A 20,539-nucleotide genomic window follows, 5' to 3' on the forward strand; every position below is an offset into this window, starting at 1 on the left:
ATTGTTGCTAATAGTTGGGATGTGGGATTGGCAGTCCCGTATAGATCTCTACACACAATGTCCGCTCTCACTCCAGGAGACTCTGGTTACAAAACGCGACATAACAAGTATATTGCTATGCCGTGAAGTAGTATCTCACATTTTGGTTTATCTGGTTTCAAGTAAAGATTGAAGTATATCCTTTTCTTAACAAAGTAGTTTAAACCATGAATACTTATCTAGTAGAAATAGATTTCTCGTTTGTTTCATAAATTATACCTATTATAATTTATCTGTTCTATCTGATTAGCATGATCTCTCATGAATGTACCCCTTTGCTCAACGTGATACAAAGGTAACCGTATTGATGGAAATAACCTTTTATATTCCTATATGTATAATATATATAATTAAGAAGGAAACGACCTTCGGACAAATAGCTTCACCTTAAGCCCACATCCAAACAAGGAAAAGGAAATAAAGCAATTCATTAGTCCTAAGCCCTCTAAGTCTTATTTATATACTTATACATATATAAACATGATTTTGACAAATATAAGTTTAAAGAGTTTACAAAACATTTTTAAAGAGTTTATCAGTGTTTAAAAGAGTTTACATAATATCTTAAAAGAGTTTACATGACTTTAAGTCATTTTGGAAACATTTGGTAATCTTTTTTAAAAAAATTAAAAGCATAAAAAAACCTTTTTGTGTGATTGTTATCACAGGTAAATATTAACACAATTTAATTGTGTTCAACTTGTATCCCCCCCCCCCCTCCCTAAATAGTATTTAAACCCATTAAAAATGTAGTTTATAGGGGTATGAACTCACCGTATGTGGGTGATTCAACTGCAGATTTGATATAGGATGATAAGTTTCACGAGTGAAGTCCCGAAGCACAAACGAGTCCTATTTAGCATATTAAGACATATATATGTATACATTTAGTGAGTCTAACCTCAAAAGTGTAAAGGAAACAATCTATGGTGTAAGGAATACTTACACAAAAGGTGTTAGAATCGAAAATGGAAGGCTGAAAAGGGGTTCACGACTAGCTTGATGGGTTCACGGCCCAAGGATGATTCACGACCCTAAGAATGGTTCACGACCCTAAGAATGGTTCACGGCCCAATAACACTTGAAGATCTTGATAAAAGATGATGAATCAAGGTTGAAATCAAAGAACTTCACATGAACAACAAGAAAGGAAAGTGTTTCTTACGATTTTGAGGAGAGGGGAGAGTTCTCGGCTGATGATACTTGAGAGAGAAAGGAGTGTTTTCGGCCAAGAAATGAAGAAGTGAATGAAAAATGAATCAAACTTATATATATATATATATATATATATATATATATATATATATATGGAGTTCACGGCCAAAGGAGAGTTCACGGCCGTGAACCTGATTTGCGGCCATGAACCTCACTTGGTGGGGTTCCTGGCTCGGATGAAGTCCTTGGTTCACAAGTGATTCACTTCATAACACACAACCCTTAAGTATACCAGGTTTAGAAACCTATAAATTAAATACCCTTACTATATTATGATAATAAGAGAAATAAGTTTGACCTTTGATTGATATAATTGACTTACAAGAATAAAAAATTTCAGGTTGTCACATCATCCCCCCATTAAAGGGAATTTCGTCCCGAAATTAATTCTAAGAGATACAGATGGACTAAGGGAAAAGATGAGGATACTTAAGTTTCTGATGATACTCAGGCTCCCAAGTTCCCAAGTGAATTCAGGTCGTCGCTATGCACTTAAGCAGACCCTCATTATCGGGATAGGGATTTGATTAGTCCTATCGACTTCACTGTCTAGGATTTCTATGGATTCTTCCACAGGGTTGAGGCTCTTGTTTACTTCGATCTAATCGAGTGGGATATCTAAAGTCTCGTCGGACAAACACTTTTCAAGTTAAAGACGTGGAAGGTAGGATGTATTTTATTGAATTCTCGAGGTAGTCGAGGTCTATAAGTTACTGGACCAAATCTAGTAAGAATCCCGAATGGTCCTATATACCTTTGATTTAGTATTTCAAGCTTTCCGAAGCGTATCATGCCCTTCCAGGGTGAGACCTTCACGCGATGTGGTCACCAACCTGGAATTCCAAGGGTTTTCTCCTATTGAAGTCGTAGCCTTTCTGTCTGACTCTGGAGGCTTTACGTCGCTCCCGGATTCGTACTCTCTTCTCGGTAGTTTCTCGGATGATTTCCGGACCAGCGAAGGTGCTGTCTGGAGATTGGACCTCTAGCTAGTTGCGTGTCACCTACTTTAGTCCAGTGTAGAGAGGATTTGCACTTGTGACCATAGAAGGTTTCGAATGGAGCAAATTTAAATGCTAGTATGGTAAAGGACTCGACTAGTTGGTAAATGGGTATCCCATGCTTTACCAAAGTCGATCACATATGCTCTCAGCATGACTTCTAATGCTTGAATCGTTCTCCCATTCTGTCTGTCGGTTTGTGGACGGTAGGCTATACTCATGTCTAGCCTAGTTCCCAGGGATTCCTGTAGTGACTGCCAGAATCGTGAGGTGCTTCTACAATCTCGAACGGAGATAACAGACATTGGGACACCGTGCAGTCTAACTAATCTCTCGGACACACGTTCTAGTTAGCTTCTCTATTTTGCCTGTTCCCTTCAATTTGCAGGAAGTGTGCGGACTTGGTTAATCTGTCGACGATCACCCAAAATGGTATCAAGTCCACTTGTTGCCTTGGGTAACTTGATTATGAAGCCCATTGCAATCCGCAACCACTTCCACTCAGGTATCTCCGGTTGTTGTAGTAAGCTTGCGGGCTTTTGCTCTGAAGTTCATGACAAGACTCATACTTGGCTCATCCACCATCACCTTGTGTATACAAGTCGTATATAATTAAGATGACAAAACGTTCGAATGGGTGGCTCTGCCCCAAGTCCACAACCAGACAAGGAACAGGAGATAGGGCGGAATCACACATCCTAAATCTTGTTGATCTAAATTATATACCACTCTTACGTATACACTTAGCAGTGATAGATTAACCTCATGAGTTCTTAGTCTCTATTCTCGAACTTGACCTGCGGTACAAGTGGTCTTCCTCGGAGATCTATTGGGGATACTTCGGGTGGTTACTGACTTCTGAGACTTCTTTGGTGCTTTTCGCTCCAAGTTTCCTATCTACTGAGTAGACTAGAAGGGTGTGGTACCCCTCGCATGGATACTTCTGAAGTTTCGAAGCGAGAGATGATATAAGGGTCTGCGTTAGGGATTGAAACAATTTCATTTGACGGTTGATTAAGGGAAAAGTTCTTTTACACAGCATAGGAATTTTTCATGGTGAGGACCAAGCCAAACCATGTCGACTGATGATGTCGGAACTCCTCGACGAAAATAAATATTAAGCCGATTTGGAAGAAGTGATTACTAGCATGATGAACTATCCTACGTACATATGCTTTCAGTGCCTTCGGTCTTGTCCTTGGTATTAATACCGCGAACTTTTTGCTCCGAAATTAACGAGCACTAACAATACGAGGGTTCTGATAATTCGAAATAATGAACTTTCATGAAATGATCCCTACTAAGTCTGTCTATAACCGCTTGGTGTATACAAGTCATGTATAATTAAGATTGGAAAGAGAGTTGACTGAGTGACCTTGCCCTAAATCCACAACCAAACAAGTCACTCACTCTAAGTCTACAAATTTTAATTATAAATGGTCCTAATGTATGCACCAAGCCATCATAGCTTACATGTTAGGGTTCCTAGTTTTATATGAGTGTTGTGATTTGGTTCGAACGAGAGAGTAAGCATAATTATGATTAATTATTGGGGTTTGGAAGCGTACCAAAAATATAGCAGGGTTCTTTGATGCTTCCCCATATTCTGGGGGTCAAACTCCTCCTGCTCCCACACTATTCTTCTCTGTTGGACAGTCCCTCTTGAAATGTCCTATTTCACCACAAAGGTGGCATATTGGACTGATTCCAACATTTGTGGTTGAAGTAAGGTGTCAGATCGGAATTCTGCAGAAACGGGTAGTGTGCCCGTTCATGTTGCAGTTCATGCAATTTATCAGTCGGCAGACTCCCAGGTGATGGAAGCTGCACTTGGGTAGATTTCCAACATACTGCCTTGATGGGATAGGGGTAACCGGGACATCAGTAGGAACGGTAGCAGGAGCAACAAATGTCGTGGCCGCAGAGGTTGCCATAGGTTGTTGTCTCTTGGCTAACTTTTGGGATGATTTGCACTTCTTTTTATCCCAGAATATTCGTTTCTTGCTCTTATATTTGAGGTTCGGAGTGTCTTTACAAGCAGGCACTCGTTGTTGTACTTGGTTATCACCGTGATTGGGATTGTCGATAACATTTCCACTAACATTTGCGTTGTTAGCGTTAAGGTGAGTCATGACAGCTACTACGGCTGCTATAAGCGTAGCTTGAAAGTAGCCAAATCTATCTGAAGGATTGGTGTTTTGCCGGTGGGTTGGTTACGTTTCTTCGGAGGCATGATTATGTTACACGATGAGAAAACGAGCTTGTGAGCAACGATGGTTGTCTCTAGATGTATTCTAATTATTTATATAAACATATAAATTTTTCGTTTTATTATATGGTTCTCTATGTTTCGACCTACATCCCTATGATGCAGTCCTGGTAAAGGGCAGAAGTAAGTTTTCAGAAAGGGTTATAAACTGAGTGTCGTCCGAACTAAGTTATCTTTGATTGGTGGATATCATGTTCCAATTTTTGAAAAGATTTGAAAACAATTCATAACAGAGTCTACATAAAACAGACTCATGAATTTTTTATAAATAATCACTCTCAATTGAGATTTCGTGATCCAATTTACTGTTATTAGTTGTGACGGGAAAAGGCGATAAGCTCGATACCTAATCGTGAGTAGTATAATCACTAAACTCACTAGGTTGTATTAATTTATTAGCTATAATGTGACGAAAAGGCACTCAAACACTTCGCATGTATCACGCATGGCTTCCCTCTGTTCTCTGTTCCACTTCTGGCGGTAAAGATTTGTTCTCTCCTGGTAACTATATGGTGTCCTTCTCCTCCGTAGGTATATTGAACTTCCGTGCCGTCATACTTCAGGTTTTGGCACTGACCCCACATCACTTCATAATGGATAGTTTGAATCCCGGAAGTTCATGCGAACTTCACATCGGTGCCCTTAATAAGGTAAAGGTACTTGGTGGTTTCTATAGTTTCCTTACTCCTCATCTGCTTCTTTCTCAGAATCCTCCTAATGAAACTTTGTTGGATCCTCATTAACTATTCTATTGATTGTTGGGGTGGTTACATCTATCTAAGTGGTTTATAGGAGAAGGTGAATGTCTAATGAATCTATGAGATTAATAAAACATTTTCGTTACAAATACATTTTTACGAGGATGATCCATTCCGGTCTTTCTATAATCACATAATGTGTACCGATTATATATAATCCAGATCAAATAGACCTTCGAATAAGTGATCCTACTCTAAAACTACAACCAAACAAGGAACAGAAAGTAGAGTGAAAATCACCTATTCTAAGTCTATAAAATCTCAACTATATATAACTTTAACATATACACTTAGTAATTATAGACCTAACAGAAAGGGTCTTTTAAACTTTCCCATAAGTTATTTATGGTACCTAAAATACTCCTACAATATTTTAATTATATGTTTGATTCTAGAACTTCGTGATATAAGAGGTTGATAAGTTTTCGGTTTTGTTGCTATAGCATCATCAAATACTCCTATAGTATTTTAAACTTTATGTTTGGTTCTAGTATTCCTTTATGTAAGTGGTTGGTAAGTTTTAGACTCGTTGCAACACCACCATCACTCCCAAACACATGTTGGTCGTATCTCAAATAAGTATAGTTGATCAGGCTATATTTATCCCAGATATGACTACATAACTGTCTAGGTTTCACGGTAATGTCCAACCTCCAAATACTTTTGTTTTGTTCTTCTTGTGATACTCGTTCTAGTATATATATATATATATATATATATATATATATATATATATATATATACTGCATGTACTTATACTTTTATAAACTATTGTTATATTTTAAAGTATAACTCTTGGTCAGAGTGTTTTTATCCCAATGCGTTTATAGTTGTATATCTTTTATGACTGATATATTGAGTTCACTATAAACAATGCTCTGATACCAATCTGTCACGCCCCCAAACAGGAACGGCAGAAACGTTCGGGGGCGGAGGACGTCATGTCAAGTATCACAACACATGCATTATAGTAATCAAAGTACAAACAACCATTGCATTAATAATGTATAAGTTTTTACATAAGTGTTCAAACATCAGATATTTGACATCAAAAGTAGGTAAAGTAAAAGACGAAAGACGCAACACGACACTAGGCTGTCTTCTCAAAAGCTCTAGGAGTGTACCTGTCTACCGGATTCCCTGAGAATACAAGTTATTTTGAAAGAGAGTATCAACATTTAAGTTGGTGAGTTCATAAGTATTAGTTTCATCTATGGTTGCTTTAGTTTTAAGAAAGTGATTGATTACGTTCCAGAAAATCCTATATTTTCTTATTTACAATTGAAAAGTAGTTTTAAAGTCCAATAAAACCGTTATGTTTAGGTATTATTGTACTTATATTATATTTTAACATAATTTTAACTCTCTATAAAATTATAAGAAGAATGGTTTTCATTTTTTTTGTGAAAAGTAGTTTTAATCCCATAAAATCGTTCTGTAAAGTAGTTTTAATCTCATAAAACCGTTCTGTAAAGTAGTTTTAATCCCATAAAACCGTTCTGTTTTGTTTGTGGAAAATGATTAATACAGTAGTCTTTCTTAAAAATAAACTACTAGTGTAATAACTACCCTATAATTAAACTGGTTAATTAGGGTTAAAATGTGATGAGGTTATAACCATACTGGTTGACTAGTATAAACACGATGACATTCTGGCGCCAAAACTTGGCTTGCCTGTCAGACTGTAGCTAACAGTTGGGATGTGGGATTGTCAGTCCCGTATAGATCTATACACACAATGCCCGCTCTCCCTCCAGGAGACTCTGGTTACAAAACGCGACATAACAAGTATATTGCTATGCCGTGAAGTAGTATCTCACATTTTTGTTTATCTGGTTTCAAGTAAAGATTGAAGTATATCCTTTTCTTAACAAAGTAGTTTAAACCATGAATACTTATCTAGTAAAAATAGATTTCTCGTTTGTTTCATAAATTATACCTATTATAATTTATATGTTCTATCTGATTAGCATGATCTCTCATGAATGTACCCATTTGCTCAACCTGATACAAAGGTAACAGTATTGATGGAAATAACCTTTTATATTCCTATATGTATAATATATATAATTAAGAAGGAAACGACCTTCGGACAAATAGCTTCACCTTCAGCCCACATCCAAATAAGGAAAAGGAAATAAGGCAATTCATTAGTCCTAAGCCCTTTAAGTCTTATTTATATACTTATACATATATAAACATGATTTTGACAAATATAAGTTTAAAGAGTTTACAAAACATTTTTAAAGAGTTTATCAGTGTTTAAAAGAGTTTACATAATATCTTAAAAGAGTTTAACAGACTTTAAAGAGTTTACATGACTTTAAGTCATTTTGGAAGCATTTGGTAATCTTTTATACAAAAATTAAAAGCATAAGAAAACCTTTTTGTGTGATTGTTATCACAGGTAAATATTAACACAATTTAATTGTGTTCAACTTGTATCCCCCCCCCCCCCTAAAGAGTATTTAAACCCATTAAAAAGGTAGTTTATAGGGGTATGAACTCACCATATGTGGGTGATTCGACAGCGGATTTGATATAGGATGATAAGTTTCACGAGTGAAGTCCCTAAGCACAAACGAGTACTATTTAGCATATTAAGACATATATATGTATACATTTAGTGAAATTAACCTCAAAAGTGTAAAGGAAACAATCTATGGTGTAAGGAATACTTACACAAGAAGTGTTAGAATAAAAAATGGAAGGCTGAAAAGGGGTTTACGACTAGCTTGATGGGTTCACGGCCCCATGAAGGTTGATTCATGGCCCTAAGAATGGTTCACGGCCCAAGAACACTTGAAGATATTGATAAAAGATGATGAATCAAGGTTGAAATCAAAGAACTTCACATTAACAACAAGAAAGGAAAGTGTTTCTTATGATTTTAAGGATAGGGGAGAGTTCTCGGTTGATGATACTTGAGAGAGAAATGAGTGTTTTCGGCCAAGAAATGAAGAAGTGAATGAAAAATGAATCAAACTCATATATATATATATATATATATATATATATATATATATATATATATGTGTGTGTGTGTGTGTGTGTGTGTGTGTGTGTGTGTGTGTGGAGTTCACGGCCAAAGGAGAGTTCACGGTCGTGAACCTGGTTTGCGGCCGTGAACCTCACATGGTGGGGTTCCTGACTCGGATGAAGTCCTTGGTTCACAAGTGATTCACTTCATAACACACAACCCTTAAGTATACTAGGTTTAGAAACCTATAAATTAAATACCCTTACTATATTATGATAATAAGAGAAATAAGTTTCACCTTTGATTGATATGATTGACTTACAAGTATAAAATTTTTCGGGTTGTCACAATTTGTGCGGATAGATGTGAGTGTATGGTCATCGTTAACGATTTTACTCGACGCCCAGAGTATTCATTCCAGCTTAAGGCATCTGCTACGACGTTTGCCTTGCCCGAGTGGTAACGAATATCGCATTCGTAATCATTTAACAATTCGTCCCATCTTCACTGCCTCATGTTAAGCTCTTTCTGGTTGAGGATGTGTTGAAGGCTCTTGTGGTCGGTAAATACCGTACACTTAGTGCCGCATAGGTGGTGTCTCTAAATCTTTAGGGCGGAGACTACGACTCCAAGCTCAAGATCGTGGGTAGTGTATTTGACTTCGTGTGTTTTGAGTTGCCTAGAAGCATAAGAGATGACCTTTCTTCTTTGCGTGAGTACGCATCCCAATCCTTGATTTGAGGCATCACAATACGCGACGAAGTCCTCCGTGACTTCCGGATGTAACACCCTGACTCCCAGGTATAGGTTTTCAAACCTTATGTACATGTTTATGGGCCTACTCAACGAGTTGGTTGCCCTAACTCGTCGTGTAGAGGCGGGTTATCCCGCGTGGATTATGGGACCTACTCGGCGAGTCGGAGGACCTTGACTCGCGAGTAGGAGATGGTAAATGAAACCCTAATTTCCAGGGGTTTGCACCCTATTTAAAGGGTCATTAGCCTCCCTTACCGTCCTCCTTGAGTCCAGAAAACCCTAATCTCGAATACCCTCCATTTGTGTGTGTGAAGAAGCTTGGAAAGTGGTTCTTGTGAAGAAGACTTGAAGTCTAAGGAGCTTGGAGCAAAGGAAAGCTTGTTGATCTGTCTCTACTTCTTCTTGGCATCATTTTGAAGGTAACAAGTCGTTACCTTGACTTCCCTCTAGCTAGATCTCTCCATACTTGAGTTTAGGGCCATTTTGGCATATATGTGAACCATTTCGGGTGTTGGTCATGATCTGAAGTTGCAACTTCAAATATGGACTTCTCTATGTCCCTATAGCCATAAATTTATCTGATTTAGCAAGCTTAGTCCTTTCTCCTTGAGTTAAACCTTTCCCTTAGCTTGGTTTTGGCATTTAGGAACATGCATGCACGTAAAGTTTACAACTTTACGTGGAAACCATGTCCTAGGAGGTTATATCTGCAATATGGAGCTTTGGGGTGGCTTAAAAACATCTGTATAAGAAATGGACTGCATGAACTCGACGAGTCGCATAGCCGACTCGGCGATTCGGATGAAGATTTCCCATATGTGGTTCTACATGAACTTGGCGAGTCAATAAGAGGACTCGACGAGTCGGTTAGGGTTTTCCCCGACATCTGGCCACACATAGACTCGACGAGTTGGTTGGAAACTCGGCGAGCCAATTAGGGTTTTGGTGATTTTTGAGTCCTTAAGTAACTCGACGAGTCGGGTCAACATGGACTGTTGACTTTGACCGTTGACTTTGACTTTGACCAAGGGTTGACCAGTTTGACTTCTGGGGGTATTTTGGTAATCTGGGAATTTATGGAAGTGGATCATTGGGTGATGTAGGTGTTGGACTTGGAGCTGCATTTGGTGGAGTTTGACTTTATCACTTCGAGCTACTTATGAGGTGAGTTCTCCTCACTATATCAACATGGTATAAGGCACCAATGTCGGCCCTTTTCGGATTTGTATCCGGGTTATTGCATGATATGCTTATTGATTTACATCCTAGTAGTTAGGATGGTGATATGCTTAGTGACCTGGTTAGTTATGTATCCTGGTTATAAGTTGTTGCTATGATTAGTGATCTGTTAGATTGGTTTGACTGTTATATATGCTAGCGTATGATATTTATGTGCACATGATTGTTTGATTGGGGGTTGGGTTGAGGCGGTCCTGCTTTGTGTTGAAGGCCAACATACCTAGGGCGGTCCAGATAGACTGAAGTCCCTGCGAGGCGGTCCAGTCAGGCCGAAGGCCCGACGAGCAGTCTGGATATGTTGTAGGCCCTGCGAGGCGGTCCAGACGTGCCGAAGGCTCGGAGAGCGGTCCACATAGGACGAAGGCCTGCGAGGCGGTCCATTCAGGCTGAAGGCTCATTATGCATGTTGTTTGCTTATATGTTATTGATATGTTTTATGGCGTTGGTGTTTTGAGGGTAACTCACTAAGCCTTCGAGCTTACTGTTGAAAAATGTTTTTATATGTGATCATCACTAAAATAAGACGAATTGGTTTTATATTATCTAACAAATATTATCAGTTATTTCTGGTTGCGTGGATTCGTGCTTAATTATGAAATACAAAAATAGGCAAAAGACGAAATACGCAAAGACGGAAAAATAGACGCATATTTGATCGTTTGAAGACAAAACAAATCAAAGGATAAAAATTGTCAAAACTTCAAAACATCAAGGGACCAATATGAAAATTCAATTTCTTAATTGAATTATAAACATTCAGTAAAAGAAAGCCACGTTCCCACTACTACCACTTGATTAAAAGCTACAAGCTAGCACCATATATACTCAAGTGTGTTTAAATATGTTTTCTTTTATTATATGTACATATATATGTACGTATATATATGTATGTATATATATATATATATATATATATATATATATCGTGCATATGTATGTATGATTGAGAGAATTGTCACAAAAGCAAAAAGAACCCAACCTACATGTGTTCTACCAGCTACTACATCCACCAAGCTATTTCTTTTTCATAAACAAACACAAGTGGAAGAGTTGTTTGATTCATTTTTGCATATATATATGTATGTATACGTGAGTTTTGAGGGTGAGTGGAAGTGTAAGTGTTTTAGTCTTTGTTTGTAATAATTCCCATTACTCACTCAACTCCAGAAGAATAAACACATAGCCAACCTCAAAATACTATCCAAACACCCTCCAAATACCCTCCTTAAACCTCCTCCAAAAACCATTTCAAATCACCACAACCATCACCACCTTGCTGTTTTTCGACATCAGAATTTGCAAGTTAAGAAAAAATTCACCGAGCACAACTCAACAAGATAATACAGGAGAGATTTGCACCGCAAATTATTCAGGACCTTACCTACATCCAGGAATTTTCCTCGATTTTTTTGACCACTGCAAACCCCAGAGAGACGCGAGAGAGAATTGGCTATCCAGAGAGATTTACTACGAAAATCTATATTCGTAACCACCCAAAGCTCTTTCAACATCACCCTCTTTGTTACCTTATACCACCAAAACTACAACCTTATTACACCTTCTACCACCCTCCAAATACCCACTTCAACCTCATCAAATCACCTTAAAAAACCCCATACCCACATACAAAAAAAACATTACCCGTGTATTTTGTATCGTTTTGTAAACAATTCATTGTTACATAAAAAGAACTTATTGTTACTTACCGGATTGAACTTTGAACAAATAGAGACACAGTCTATTAAGATCCAGTCCAATTCTAAACCAGTTCAGTCAATTTATTGACGAACCGACTTTATATATATTTATATATTTATATATTTTATTACAGCTTTACGTCATTTAAATACTGTCATTTATTTCATTTATAGCTTTCAGTCATTTATAACTTTCCAGTTTATATTTATTCCGCACTTCTTATTTTTTTTCCGCATCTTATCTCCTTAAATATATATATATCTGTCACCCAGTAACTGGTATCCGAGCCTTTATTCGTGGTAATCAGATCGTATATTTTCAACAATTGGTATCAGAGCTTGTGTGACTTACCTTGAAATATTTGTCGAAAACTTTTGGTTAGCGTTTATAAACCTTCCATAAGCTTTTCTTTAAAAATTTCATTTTAATATCACTTGTTCAAAATCCTTAAAAAAAAATTTTAAAAAAATTTTAAAAAAAAAATCTTAAACAAAAAAATTCAGAGCTTGTGTGATTTACTTTGAAATTTTTGTCGAAAACTTTTGGTTAGCGTTTATAAACCTTCCATAAGCTTTTCTTTAAAATTTTCATTTTAATATCACTTGTTCAAAATCCTTTCAAAACAAAAAAAAATGTCTTCTGCTAATTACTCAAACATGAACTCTGTTTCTATTGCTAACAGCTTGGGATCTGGTTCACGGGCACCCATACTTATTCCTGAAGAGTATAATTCGTGGGTTGGCCGTATGAATCTTCATCTTAACACCATAAGTGAAGATGTCTGGAATTGTGTAGAAGGAACATATGTTACTTCAGAAAATATGGCTACTCTTGCTACAAATCAAGCCACTCAAGCTGAAATCAGAAGAAAGTTGGAACTCCAAGCCAAAAAGGAACTTGTGTCTGGAATACCTCACAGTATTCTAAGTCAAATGGATGACATTATACTGTTGACCGCAAATCAAATCTGGGAAAATTTAAAAATTCGTTTTTTTGGAAATAAAAGAATTATCGGAAACAAAAGAACATCTGTTTTGAATGAATTCGATAATTTCAAAATGCTTTCATCAGAAACCATCCATGATAGGTTCAATTTTATTATGGTTAAAATGAACAATTTGGGTATCAAAAAGACACAACACGAGATAAATCTCAAGTTTTTAAACAATCTTTTCGAAAGCTGGAAAATGGTTAAACTCATTATTCAGGGAAATCCAGCTATTCATACTGAAACTTTATACAATTTGTATGGAGAACTTCAATCGTATGAATCCTCGATTGACCCACCAACCACTACAGCTTTTGGAGAACCACTTGCTCTTGTTTCCACATCTTCTCAAAACCAATCACCCTTTAATGAACAAAACTTCAATCATTTTAATCAGACATCTTTTCAAAACCAATCCTTTTTGAACAATTCTTTTGATCAATCTGATTTAAATGATGAAGCAGACTACCAACAACTGTGTGCTTTGGTAGCAAACACAAACCTCCAGAGAATTATTCCAAATCACGGTCAATCGAATTTTAAACCAAAATTTCAAAACCGACCATCATTTGGACAAAATAATTCTGGATTTCAACCAAGACCTCAACCTGTTCAAAACAACTCAGGTTTTCAACCAAGACCTTATTTTGGACAAAATTTTCAAAGACCTTCCTTCCAAAACAATTCAAACCAAGGTTTTCAAAGCCAGAGATTTCAAAACAATCCCAACTCAAGTCATCATAACAATAACCAAAACAACAGTTTTCAAAACCAAAACAGAGGATTCCAAAATCAAGGTTACACTAATCAAAACAATGGCTTTCAAAACAACCAAAATTTTGGATTCCAACAGAACCCTTCCCAATCTTCCCAACAAATCCAAACTCAAGCTCCTGAAAGACTTCCGATTAAAAGTCAAAAGGATGACAGTGATGAAGAAGTGATCATTTGTCACAACTGCAAAGGAACTAATCACTATGCCAGAGAATGTTGAGCCAAAAACAAAACCAAAGTCAAAGACTCAGCATACTACGCTCAAAAAGCCGATGAATTAAAGAAACAGGAAAATCAAGATAAGCAAAGAGCATTGATGGCAATCCATGAACCAAACGTGGAATACTGGCCAACTTCTGATGACGAAGCTGACAATGAACCAACACAATCAAACTTCTGCTTTGTAGTTGGTACACCTTCAAGAGCTCCAAATGCCATAGAACAGGTATGGTCTATGATCACTGAACTTGGTTTTTCAAAAACAATTTTTGAGTCCCACATAACCAAGATTGAGAAAAGTCTAGAAGCTGATCTCAAAACATATCATGACACAATGGTCAATTCCGATATTTACAAATCTGAGTTACAAACCTTGCAACTCAAATTTGGAGAATCAACCAAAATAAAGAACAAATTGGAAAGAAACGTTGAAAGAAAATCAGAAGATTATAATCACGTCTTGGAACAATTAAATCAGACCCTAATTCAGAAAAAGGATTTGGAACTAATAAGTCAGTCAGTCATTTCTTCTGAAACAAAAGATGTTTTAGAAAAGGAAATCCTTCAGTTGAAACAAAACTTTCAAGAATCAACTGAAAAATACAAAACTTTAAATGAAAAACTGACTGATTCTTTAAAACAAATCAATTTTCTTGAATCTGAAAACAAAAGATTGATGTGGAATATGGATTCTATCAAAGTTGCTAGAAAACTAAGTGATGATGTTTTCACCAAAGCAAACACCTTAGGAACTGGCAAAATTGATACGAATTACAGACCAGGAATTGGAAGAGAATCCTTTGAAATTGAACTAGCTAAACAGGAAAACATAACAAATTGTGAAAACTCTGAATCCACTCTACCAGATCTTTTCACATCTGTTAATGAGGAAGATTCAGATGACGAAACAGTTATCAACTGTAGCCCAGATGATACTGCTTTCACTGTTTCCAAAAAGTCTATAAAAAGAGTTGTAAAATCTGAAACAGACTCTGCTAGTTCTTCAACTCACCAAATCAAACATACCAATGAAACCACCAAAACCCCACTTAACAAACCAAAAGTTTTTGAAAACAAACCAAAGAAACCAGTTCAACCTTACCTCATACCTCAAAAACAGGTTTCCAAACAAAAACCAAAACCTTTTCAAAAACCTTTTGAAAACCGCTTTCAAGAGATCACCTTTAACCATTCAAGGAACTTTAAAAAACGACCAAATCAGAAAGTTCCAAACCATCATCTTCAAAAAGCTTTTCATAACCGCCAATCACATCCCAGATATGAAGAGAACTTTTCAAACAAATCTTCACATCTAGGATATCGTTCACCAAATCACAAATTTTATAAACCCACAGGTTTTCAAAAACAAATCACATTTTGGGAAAACTTGATAAATAAAATCAAACCTCAACCATTCCATCCTAATAAACCAAACTCTTATAGAAACTTGAAGTCAAATGCTATAAGAAATTCATTAAGCAAAACACCCAAAATAACAACAACTAACAAACCAGGACCCATTCAGATTTGGGTACCTAAACCTTCTGTCTAATTTTAGGTATTTAATGTTGGAGAACCCAATGATGATACATGGTATATTGATAGTGGCTGCTCCAAGCATATGACAGGAAACCGAAACTACCCTCGTGACTTCAAACCCACCCAAACCAATCAAGACGTTACCTTCGGCAACAACATGACGGCAAAAATCAAGGGTTATGGAAACATAATAATTGGTAACTTCACCATAAAGAAAGTTGCCTATGTCGATGACCTGAAACACAACCTCATCAGTGTTTCTCAATTGTGTGATAACAATCTTGAAGTCCTATTCACCAAACAAAGAAGCTTGATCATGGACGCCAAAACCAAAGAAATCATTGTTGATTCTTACCGTGCCGGAAATATGTATCCACTTGACATGGATCTTATCTATGGTAAACCCGATATATGTCTGCTATCAAAAGCCCCAACAGATATCAGTTGGTTATGGCACCGCCGCCTTTCCCATCTAAACTTTGGGTACATCAACAAACTGATCGGCGATGATCTTGTTAGAGGACTGCCACTTCTGAAGCTTGATAATGAAACTCTGTGTGCTGCATGTGAAAAGGGAAAACTTTCCAAATCCACTCACAAAAGCATCTCAGAATCTAGTGTATCCGAACCACTAGAATTGTTGCACATAGACCTTTGTGGCCCTGCCAAAACCCAAACCATACAAGGGAAGAAGTACATTCTTGTTGTCGTTGATGGCTTCTCGCGCTTTACTTGGGTCTTCTTCTTAAGAATAAAATCAGAAGCACCTGAAGAGATGATCAACTTCATAAAACAAATCGAACTGAAGCTCAAACGACCTGTTCGAAGAATCCGAAGTGATAATGGTTTAGAGTTCAAAAACAAGACTCTAGATTCATTTCTCAAAGACAAAGGAATTGAACATAACTTCTCAGCCCCATACACTCCACAACAGAACGGAGTTGTCGAAAGAAGGAACAGAAATCTATGTGAAGCTGCAAGATCAATGCTTATCTTCGCTGATCTGCCACAATACTTCTGGGCAGAAGCAATAGCCACAGCTTGCTACACTCAAAATCGTTCCTTAATCCATAAACATCTTCATAAAACACTATATGAAGTCATTAACAACCGAAAACCAAACATCAAATTTTTCCATATTTTTGGTTGTCGATGCTTCATAAAGAACAATAAAGACCATCTCTCAAAATTTGAATCAAGGTCGGACGAAGGAATTTTCCTTGGTTACTCATTTTCTTCAGCTGCTTATCGAGTACTGAACAAACGTACCAGAGTAATTGAAGAAAGTACCGATGTTCATTTCGATGAATTTTATGTCAGGAAATTGGATCGTGAACATTTTGGTTCAAAAATGATCGATAATATTTTTCAAAATCCAATTCAACAAACACCTTCTCCTGACAGAGATATTGAAATCGATCTTGATTTACTTTTTGAACAACCCAAAACCGCTTACAATTCTGAACTTTTAACTACTTCTATTGATTCTACAGGAACAACCACTGAAGGAACTCCACAAACAAACCGAAATGATGCAGATCAATTCGAGGGGGAACCACCTACACATACTTCTTCATTGGAACAAACACCAAATCCTCCTTTAAATACCCCATCCCCAAATATCCAAAACAATCCCGATGCATCATTTATAGGGGAACCTTCAAACCTATTCCAAGATGAAACTCCCGGAGAAGAACAATGGGATACTGAAATTCCAATTATTATAGCGGAAGAGAATCGCTTAATAAAATGGACCAGAAACCACCCAACTGACCAAATCATCGGAGATCCAAACTCAGGCATCCAAACTAGAGCCGCAACTTCTAATGATTGTTTATTTGGAGCCTTCTTATCCATGACTGAACCCAAAACCATACATTCTACTCTCAAAGATCCAGACTGGGTAAAAGCTATGCAAGAAGAGCTAGAAGAATTTGAAAGAAATGACGTATGGAATCTTGTCCCTACCCCACCGATGTTTCTGTTATAGGTTCAAGATGGGTATTCAGAAACAAAACTGACGATCAAGGAATCGTTTGTCGAAACAAGGCACGTCTCGTAGTCAAAGGATATTCACAACAAGAAGGAATCGACTACGATGAAACATATGCTCCAGTTGCCAGAATTGAAGCAATTCACATCTTTCTTGCATATGCTGCACATAAGAACTTCAAAGTATTCCAAATGGATGTTAAATGTGCATTCCTACATGGAGAGTTAGATCGCGATGTATACATCCAACAACCACCAGGTTTCGAAGATCCCAAATTTCCTGATCACAGCTTCAAATTGCAGAAAGCTGTCTATGGCTTGAAACAAGCACCCCGAGCCTGGTATGCCACATTGACAACCTTTCTCGAAGAATCAGGTTTTAAAAGAGGTTCAATCGATCAAACCCTCTTTCGTAAAATCTATAATAAACATCTTTTAATCGTACAAATATATGTTGATGACATTATTTTCGGTTCTACTGATGAATCTTTGAGTATTAAGTTTGCAGATCTAATGAAGAGCAAATTTGAAATGAGCATGATTGGGGAGATGACTACTTTTCTCCGACTTCAAATCAAACAGTCAACTGATGGCATTTTCATCAACCAAGAGAATTATGTCAAAAACCTACTCACTCGCTTTTCAATGGACAAATCCAATACCGCAAAAACCCCAATGGCTTTTGGATACAAAATCGATGCAGACTTAAATGGCAAACCTGTTGATCAGAAAAGATATCGTGGAATGATCGGATCACTCTTATACCTCACTGCCAGCAGACCTGACATCATGTTTTCTACATGTGTCTGTGCCAGATACCAAGCAAATCCTATGGAATCCCATGTAGTTGCTGTGAAACGCATCTTCAAATACCTAAAAGGCACTCCCAAACTTGGCCTTTGGTATCCAGCTAAATCCAATTTTCAGTTGAACGCTTTCACCGACTCAGACTATGGAGGATGCAAGTTAGATAGAAAGAGTACATCTGGTAGCTGTCAATTCCTAGGAGGTAGGCTAGTGAGTTGGACTTCAAAGAAACAGACTTGTGTATCCACATCAACAGCAGAAGCTGAATACGTCGCTGCCGCCAGCTGTTGTTCGCAAGTCATATGGATGCAAACTCAACTGCGAGACTATGGCTTCAAAATTTCACAAATTCCCATATTTTGTGACTCAACCAGTGCAATTGCCATTTCTCACAATCCCGTTCACCATTCCATGACAAAGCACATCGATATTCGATATCATTTCATCAAAGACAACATTCAAAAGGGTCATATCGAATTGCACTTCATCAACACCGAAGATCAAATTGCCGATGTCTTCACTAAGGCTCTCGATGAAACAAAGTTTCAATACTTCCTAGGCCGTCTAGGAATGTTAAATCCAGATAACATCTATCCTTAAACTTTTACTTTTTGTTTGTACAAAAGTGTGTTTACTTTCATTCAAAAGGAAAATTCAAAAACAATTGAAAATTGCTTTCCTTTTAAAAAAAAATACCAAAAACATTCAAATAACCAATATTTCCAAAAACATTCAGAAAAACAAATCTTCAAAAAAAAATTAATAAAAGACTTGCCATAATAAGCTTTTATAGAACCTTGTGATTAATCTTCTCTTGACTTAATTTTCAGATGCTTACGCTCGATGAAGATTTTAAGTCATATTGATTCTCAATTGGAGTGAAGGTTCAAATATCCTACTTTTCATAATGTATATAACTTTATTTCCTTCGATTTTATTTCATTATTGACGATTTTAAAAAATCAAGGGACATAAGGTTAGGAGGTTCAGATGAAAACAAAAACCCATGTGAGAATTTGTGCCTCGTCGATCTAAATCATTGTGGAAATCATTTCTTGTGAGCTTAGGTGTGTCACTATTGCTTATAAGGTATACCCAATTATACCTTGTCACGGTCTCATTTTTGCTTAGATATCAAAATGACCAGGGACGATACATTCATTTCTTACATACTAGACAAACTGTCTTTTATGCCACCTATCCCTACCTAGATAAAAGCCAACCAAAAATGAAGACTTGCGATCCCATGATCCATCAAGCAAACAACGACATATCCTTACAAGAAAACCAAAGGAGAAACAAATATCTATCAACATCTAATCCTCAAAGACAAATCAACAAGAAATCAATGGATTCAATAAAGATATACCAAACAAAATATATATATATATATATATATATATATATATATATATATTTGGTATTTTCAAACAAACTTTCAACCAAATGGTTATTTCAAAACAAAAATCATAAAATCCCGCGATTTGTTTTAACCATTTTTCACAAAAGAAGATATCTCAATCACTCAAGTCAAATACTCTTAAAAAGGTCTCAAATGTAGCAAATTCTCAATGCTAAAACAAAATATCTTTTTACAATAAATCGATATTGATCAACAAACAGGATACTATCAAAGAAGAAGCTTCAACAACAATGGATTTCCCGGGATACTGTAGCCTTCATCACTGAAGATTCTTAGTTGCAAACTGCACTATGAAAATTGCTAAACCCCTCTACATGTATTTCCCGACGGAGAGAGAGTGAACGTTAATGGCATGAATGAAGAAACCCACTGAGTAATGCCGAAACCAGTCTTATGTGATTGATTATCTAATAATGAGACTAAGTGACTTACAGGAAAAGCATAGCTGAACACCTCCAATATGAGTGTGAGTCGTCAGAGAGAGATATCACTCATTTTTAGTGATCATTAACTTGTTCTGCTGCCAGAACAACCAAACACCCAAGTGAAGTGTGAGCTATATCTATGAGCGTTCATCTGAATCGACCTGTTAGACCACTTGTCGTCAGAAATAATGCTATAAAATCTTAAGAAATTTCTTTAGATACATATATGACTACCCTTTGATAACCGAACCCGAGACTTTGATTCGGAAACAAATTTCTGAAAATCTTTTACATAAGATATGTTAAACCAAGTCACAAACTTTCAAAACGATTACAATGGTTTTATATATATCTTCTCATTGACAAAACTTTTATCCCAAATCTTCAAGATTAAAACTGTTAATGTGATTATATCTATCC

This window comes from Lactuca virosa, chromosome 4, assembly GCF_052849685.1.
Source record: "Lactuca virosa cultivar CGN04683 chromosome 4, Lactuca_virosa_CGN04683_v6, whole genome shotgun sequence".
NCBI classification, from domain to species: domain Eukaryota; kingdom Viridiplantae; phylum Streptophyta; class Magnoliopsida; order Asterales; family Asteraceae; genus Lactuca; species Lactuca virosa.